The following is an 8,215-nucleotide window of genomic DNA, read 5'->3' as shown; positions in this document are numbered from 1 at the left end:
GAGCATTGTTGTTGTATTCCCATGTTAGTCTTGCCAATGGTCCCTTAGTTGTTTTCCTGCTCTCAGTGTTCCCGTACCCTTCTACCTGTATTCCGTAACTCTGCTTGTTCCTGAGTTGCATATAGTGTTGTCATCTGCCACATTTCGTGTCATCCGCCACATCTGGTGTCATCTGCCACGTCTGGTATCATCAGCCACGCCTTGTGTCATCTGCCACGCTTGGTATCATCTGCCACGCCAAGCTCCATCTGTGCCAAAGCGTTTGCTACACTTCGTGTCTGTCTGGACTCCTACAGGTACTCTCATAATATAGACTTTGCATAGACGGTTGTTGGCCAGCTACCACACCGCTAAGGCAGAGCGGTCTAGTGGATTTACTTACCCCAGGATCGTGACACTATGTTTTTTAATGTAGAAGATATTTAAGACACACACTTCCTCCCTGTGTATTCTCTGCATCGATAGTTCAGCAGCGTGTGTATGCTTTATGGCATCTTTACTTCCATCTGTTCCCTTCTTCTTCGTAAACATCCACTTGTTGTATTAGCAAAAAGTAGGAGACAGTTGTAAGACAGTTGTAAGGGAGTATTACTGCAAGGTCAGACTACACAGTTTGTTTGTAGTCGGATCCCATGAACACACATAGATCTGCATAAGAGTTGTAGACTATTTGCAAATGACTCTACTGGCTCAGTCTTCTAATGCCATTGAGCTGATTCTGCTGTCTCCATCATCTATTTATAATGTAATTACTTGGCTCACCCTACCTTCTAATGATAGTACGTACGATGACTCTGCTGACCCCAGTCTGTAATATTAATGAGGTAACTTTACTGAACCTGCACTCTAATAAAGATGAGTTGTCTCTGTTGATTCTGTCCCAGTCCATAAAGTAAATCTGTAAAAGTGAGCTGCAAAAAAAAAGTAAAGAAAAAGAAAATGAGTTTCCATTTTCTCTTTTGCTGTAAATAAATAACACATTGGAGTGTAGCTCTTGCTTGAGTCTACTGCACACAAGCTTGTAGACTGTTACCAATAATGACCAGCAGAATTATGAGTGAAGCTCTGAAGTATTATACAGGATGTAACTCAGGATCAGTACAGCATACGTAATGTCATGTATGTTCGCAGTGACTCCACCAGCAGAATAGTGAGTGCAGCTCTGGAGTATAATACAGGATGTAACTCAGGATCAGTACAGGAGAAGTAATGTAATGTATGTACACAGTGACTTCACCAGCAGAATAGTGAGTGCAGCTCTGGGGTATAATACAGGATATAACTCAGGATCAGTACAGGATAAGTAATGTAATGTATGTACACAGTGACTGCACCAGCAGAATAGTGAGTGCAGCTCTGGAGTATAATACAGGATGTAACTCAGGATCAGTACAGGATAAGTAATGTAATGTATGTACACAGTGACTTCACCAGCAGAATAGTGAGTGCAGCTCTGGAGTATAATACAGGGTGTAACTCAGGATCAGTACAGGATAAGTAATGTAATGTATGTACACAGTGACTGCACCAGCAGAATAGTGAGTGCAGCTCTGGAGTATAATACAGGATATAACTCAGGATCAGTACAGGATAAGTAATGTAATGTATGTACACAGTGACTGCACCAGCAGAATAGTGAGTACAACTCTGGAGTATTCATGCATTCGTACAGCACCGTTATATTTCAGTCCAAGTGACTTTCTTTTCAAATAAATGTAAATTTAAAGACTGATGCTGATATGTAAAGTCACGGAAGTGACATCACAAATTGTTTTGCATTTATCTAATTGCTAATAATAGTGCCAACAAAAATGGGTTTATTATTCTGCGTCATGCGGTTATACATCAATATGTGTCCAAGTGACAAATTTTTTAAATAAATAGTTTGAATAGAGGTGGTGAATAATATATATATATAATATTTTGTTTTTAATAACACAAAACCTGTTGCTACTCCTCAAAAAGGGATAGACCATTCTTTAATTTTAAAAAGCATAAAAAATTAAACAGTGCAGTTTGTCTTAAAACAGGCTGTTTCTTACCACCGGCTGCCATCTATTTACCTGTAGCCATATGTATTGCTGCCACGTGACATTACTAATGCTGTCTTGGTGTTAGAGAGCCTGAAAAAGGTTGAATAGAGCCCTAGAAAACCTCAGAGTGTCATACAAGACTTTTCAGGGCAATTGGGGCACTTTCGATTCGCAAAAAAATGTTTTCTGACCGAATCGTATGTGATGGCCGGTTTCATCGAATCGAACCCAAAACTAATTTTGGGAAATTCGCTTATCTCTATGTTCAAGTTACGCCTCTGTACATGCTGTCAGCACATTTCAAGGCTTCACCCTGGACCAGTGCAGTGGGATTTGACCTGTCACATTGATCCAGGCAGAAATGAATGTGGTGCACACTGTTCACTAACGTCCTAGAATTATGTGGAGACTAAAACTACTAGTGACAGGTGAGGACTGCGCTACTTTAGGTCCATTTCACAATGTCATTAATTCATGGAAAACGTCAGCTCATTTATACAATTATTCTTATTGCACATCAGGGCAGAAATAACTGTTCCGGCTTTATTATAGAGTATTCCCTCTATCTGCAGCTCAGCATGGGCGGCACCCCTAGGTACAGTACAGTACTATGTATATATGAAAACCCACAAATAAAATATATTTTTTTGTGCACTCCTAAGGAGAAAAGAAATACATGCATCCTGTCATCCCAATAGCATCTCAACACTTCCTATCTTTATCTCCCCTTTCCTTTGATCCCACTGTGTAGATACAGATGTAGCCATCTTTATCTTGACTTTTAGCACATTAAATACACAGCGTCAAGAAACTTTAACTTGACTTTTTCAATTACTTTTTAATGGCTTTTGTTGTGTGATATCACGCTGTAGCAAGTTATCAGAGTCAAGATAAACTTGGCTACATCTGTTCATTACATTGTCCCGTATTACAATTAAAACTGAGAAACATATAAAGAAATGTCTCCCCTCCCCCTACCCACTGTCCTGTGTCTTGCTGTAAGACATCTTGCAGCAAGATCCTCACCCCCTCTGCCTTGTCTGCAGTAGTACAAAACTATTAAGACACACCCACTTGGTTAAGTCACACCCCCTCTTCCAACTTTTTCTTCCTGATGAAAATGGAAAAGATCAGTAGGAGACTAATCGATGTCTTGTCTGCAGGATTTCTGCAAGACTGTCAGGAACATGTAGAAAATCCTACATACTGGCAAATTCATCTCCTGTTTACTTTTATCATTCATTTATAGGTTTAGTGTTCCTCTAATGGCACCTAATGGGGAGGTCAAAATGAAGCATGTCCCTCCCCCGAGGAGCCTAGTTCAATGAATCATAAGCCTTCCAAAGTCATATAGAGAATAAAAGTTATATAGTTATAGTTTCTTTCCAGTCTAACTTTAAATTAGGGTCCTAAATGGGGGGCCATCCAGTATTAACTCAAAATTCTCCAATAGAGTATATAAAATGGGTTTTCTAAACCAGACAAACCCTTTAAGCTAATTTGTACAATTATATTCTAATTAAACCTCAGGATTAGGGTGAATTTTTTATTTTTTGTTACGATTCCAGAACTCCACGTGTATCCCAGCACGGGTGGCAGCCCTATATAAATACTATTCATTTGAGAATGGCCTGTTTATTATGTTGCTTTATAGTTCATCATATTATCAGTGTCCTTTATTGAAGTATCTTAAAATTCATTATATCCAAATGCTCAGAACAAACTTAAAAGTCAAAGGGTCACCTGAAAGAAGCACTGAGTCAATTCATCATCTTTGAAGGACCCACCAGTGGTTATTACTGCACTATCCTTGATTGATTGAGCAATTATCTTGTAATCTGTGCATCTCATATTTGAGTTATAAAACAGAATATTTGCAGAGTACAATAACAATTCAATACTTTAATAAACATGAACAAGCGCTAGATAAAATAGCGTACCCATATGAGATTTTATGAAATTACTATAATTTTATTTTCCTTCTGCAGACAAAGCTTTGTACCTCAAGTGACTTTTTTTCATATTTTTATTTTGCTAAAAGGAAAAACACAGATAAATAGGATCCTTGAGAAAGAAATGAAATGTATCCTGTATTTAAAGGGACCCTACAGGTTCTTATTAAATTGAAACATCTTCATCTATTTACCAGAGGAGGCATTTTCAACCACTTGTTACCAGGTGGGAGGGTGCATAAAAATATGCCCCGCCCCTGAGGAGTCTACTTCAAAGGTGTCAGAAGGACTAGGAAGGGCTGATATGTCAGTCCCCTTAGCATTGTTTAATGGCCAAAAAGAACTATGAAGGGGAAACAAACCATCAAATACGCCCTTTCATGATGTATGCATAATTGTTCAGGGTTGAAAAACCATCTGTATGGCCTGTCCTAATATTCTTTCCATGGTCGAAACAGACATTTTTAATGGAGATCAATATTTACTCACCTCTGCCCCACCACAGTGCACCGTGAAGACATATCCTACCCATGAACGAATGATGGGGAAACCTAGAAGTAAGCATATTGGTAAGTTTGTTATTTTAACATTTTGAGCTAATTTAAAAGTCTCAAATACCTTTAATAGTAAATATTATAGATGCCTTGATTTATAGGGCAGTTATTAGATGAGTGACACCTAGAGGGGAAACTTGAAGCTTCTGGTACCCAGTGAAATATCTGTAAAAGTGGCCACAATTATCCTGAATCATGTAGTACTGAACTCCTCATAAGGGACAGGAAGCTTTTGGCCACCCTCAGGATTCAGGACCTGGGTGTAAAACATCTGCGCCCCCTAAAGTTACATTAATGCTGGCACCCTTTACGGTGACTGTCAATTCTTATATAAATTTAGGTTAAAGGCGAAGGACATATTTGCACTGATTTTTTTTTTCATTGTTAATTTCCTTGCTAAATGCAAAATTGAGTAACTTTTTAAATAGCCGTCATAAAAAAAATTCCTACTATTTTGCTGTTAAAGAGTCTGAGTAACTCCTGTACATAGCTGGCTGTGCTGCTGATTCTGACATAGATCCGACAGCACACTGCTTCTGGCTGTGTCAGCTTTCTCTGCTCTCTCCGCTCTCTACTCTTATTGTAAGGCCCTGTTCACACAGAATATTTTGCAGGCAGAAAAAAACTGCCTCAAAATTTCTTCAGCGAAAAATGCTTTTTCTGCCTTTCATTGGTTTCAATGGGAGGTCAGAGGCCAGAACCATGCCACTTTTTATTCCCACGAGCAGCTAAATACCACGCAGGAAAAAAACGCCTCTGCCTCCCAATGAAATCAAAAGGAAGCGGTTTTAGGCATTTTTTGTTGCTGATTCCGACGCGGTTACCGCATCAAAATCAGATTATGAAAACTCTGTGTGAACAGGGCTCAAGAGATAGCAGGGAGAGGAGGTTGTATACAGCCAATCAAAGTGTGGAGAGGGAGGCGAAGGCATAGAAAGTCTGCAGGGGGAGAGAAGATAGATCACACTGGCCGGGTAACATCCAAGGCAGACTGTGAAGGGGGAGGAAGGGAGAAATCACGCACTCCTCAGCACCAGTGTCTGTCAGTACAAGAGAGAAGAGATCATTCATTGGCTGTAGAAGGAAAAAGCAGTACAGGGATGAAGCTGTGCTGATGCATGAGAGCTAGTGAAGCTGTCAGCATCTTGGATTCATAGACCTTACATCCACATGAATTACTGGGAGGGACACGTCCACACGACAAAAGTCTAAACTAGGAACAGGTTGCAAACTGAATATCAGGGGGTGAGGAAATAAATGAACGAATGAAGATTTCAGCCTGAAACTTAGTGCAACTTTTTAAACTCCAGGTAACAATTTTAAACAATATGTAAAAATTGTTTCTCTGTCAAAGGTGTCCATAGCCTTTATTCATTGCCTAGTGAAAGTTATGCAAAATTTCAGCCAATGGTTTGAACTCTGTGATCTCAACACAACAGCAGCAAAAATATCTCTATTCTGGATTCCAGGCTTATAGCTCCTTACATTAGCGCCATGACTTCTGTTCATAACAGCTATGCCAGATCCGTTTTCGAACGTATACTGACAAATCATGACCGATCCCATTGACTAATAATGGAGTCCAAAAGGTCTCTGTCAGGGGTTGCAGAATTTTTGACTGCGCGATTCTTGACTTCTAAAATACAGTAACATCCAAAGGAAAGCAGAAAATGCAAATCTGAACAGAGCCTTACTTATACTGATACATTGTAACAAACTGTTAGCTGTGTGAGCAAGACTGGACCAGGAATAGCCTACAGCTTCCGATTAAATGAATGTATATCAATCACGATTATGAGGCAGACGATGGAATGTGTCATATCGAAAAACAGATGATTTTATTTGCTGCTTTGCAAAATACGAACAGGACATAGGATCTTGTTGAAAGTTGTTGAATTTCCTTTTCCTTTAGCTTAAGGATTTCCTCTTTTGATAATCATGGTATTTATCCCACTTTGTGTCACAACCTACAATCTTACATTGATGTTTCCATTGCATCTAAAAATGATTCATCACCTTAAATACGCACCACCATGGTCTAAAAAATTACCACTCTCAGCAGTCCGAAAAAAATCCCAAAAACAAAAATCAGTTAAAATACATCAAACAAGTCATACAAGTTATTTACACACATTGTAAAAGTTGGTCAAACTACTTTAACCCCATAAGGACACAGCACGGTTTGTGCCGCAAAGCCATAATTTTTTATTTTTTTTTCCGTTGACGTCTGCTTGTTTTTCTGCGTAATAAATTGTCGTTTTAAATGTCTCTATTTGAAGGTACATTAAATGTATTGAAGGACTTTCGTTATTTTTGAGGGGGATAAAAAAAATTGCAAATTCACCATTTTTCATTGGATTTCATTTTACAGCATTTACTGTGCGTTATAAATAATACCTTCACTTTATTTTGAGGGTCGTTAAGATTACGGCGATGCCAATGGTATACAATCATTTTTGCTTTACTACTTTTGCACCATAAAAAATAAAAATAATTTGTTTTTGACCTGCCGCATTCCAAGAGCCATAACAGTTTTATTTTTCCTTTAACGTTGCTTCATGAGCTATTTTTTTTGCGGGATGATTTTTTTTTTTTCGTTGGTTCAAGTTTGGGGTACATACAACTTTTTAATGATTTTTTATTTCTGTTTTTCGGAAGGTGGGTGAACAAAAAACTGGCATTGTTTTTTTCGTTTTTTTTTTTACAAAGTTCACCATGCAGGATAAATAACATGTTAATTTTTATAGTTCTGGCAATATTTCTTATATGTATTTTTTAATTAAAAATTTTAACAATAAAACACTGTGTTAGTAAAATATTTTTTCTTTTTAATCTTTTTTAGTTAGGATTTTTTAAAAAAAATTCTGTACCTTACTCTGGCCGGTGCCGTACTATTGTAGCGCTATAAGCCAAGAGGTTGGAACCAGTATAGGTCCAATGTTCTTAATGTCTCACCAAAATACATAAAGGCATCACAACATTTTAACTGGTTATCTCACCAAGGCAATCACTTTCCATATGACCTATTAGGACATAGTGATGTCACAGAAGAGGTGTCCCCTGCATAGCAACCCTGTCAATAACAGAGAGCCGCTCAAAAAGAGCAAGTGTCTCAAACCAAGACCATCCAACGGTTAACTAGAAACCTGTATCCTATTGCTGATTTATCAATTTGTGCAACAGATCCAATATTTTTGGTATTTAAACTCTTATAAATTCCAGATTTAATTCAAAAACTTTTTTAATATTTTTTTTGGGACATATGATGCTTGAATAAAGTACGTTATGTTTTTTCTAAGTTAGGAAAGCTGTATAATATCAAGGATCCCACGTGAATGCTGAACTCACAGGCAGAACATTCAGTTTTACTTTGTTTGTATTGGTAATTTTGCAAAAGTTTCATTTTATTGGAGCTTATTTTAGCAAAGCAGACTGCAAATAGTTATATAATAACGTAAATGGAATTGTACTGAGCCAGGCTGTCACACAGAACAACACCCAGAGTTTATGAAAAATCTCATACTCTTGACAGATGCACCGAAGCTCACAGCGATCACAGTGTGAATGATCAAGATAAAGAAAGTATGAAGAGTTGAGACGTATACTTTTTTTGGCAACTGAGATGTAGCAACACTTTAGAAAAACCTAATTATCATATTTTCAAGCAAAGTCAGTT

The 8,215-nt window shown here is 37.9% G+C and overlaps 1 long non-coding RNA gene across 1 annotated transcript; it reads right to left on the bottom strand.

The window, feature by feature from the left end:
* Positions 1-432: 432 nt before the first annotated feature.
* LOC142665257 (uncharacterized) lies at positions 433-7,511 on the bottom strand. The gene is made up of 4 exons (XR_012851453.1): positions 7,410-7,511; positions 4,475-4,536; positions 768-911; positions 433-534 (listed from the first exon to the last, which is right to left on the bottom strand). It is a non-coding gene; the product is annotated as an uncharacterized LOC142665257 (long non-coding RNA).
* Between the last annotated feature and the right edge of the window lie 704 nt (positions 7,512-8,215).

This window comes from Rhinoderma darwinii, chromosome 12 (genome assembly GCF_050947455.1).
Source record: "Rhinoderma darwinii isolate aRhiDar2 chromosome 12, aRhiDar2.hap1, whole genome shotgun sequence".
Lineage (NCBI taxonomy): Eukaryota > Metazoa > Chordata > Amphibia > Anura > Rhinodermatidae > Rhinoderma > Rhinoderma darwinii.
Note: the sequence above shows the minus strand (reverse complement) of the source record. Positions and strands in the feature narration are given on the sequence as shown.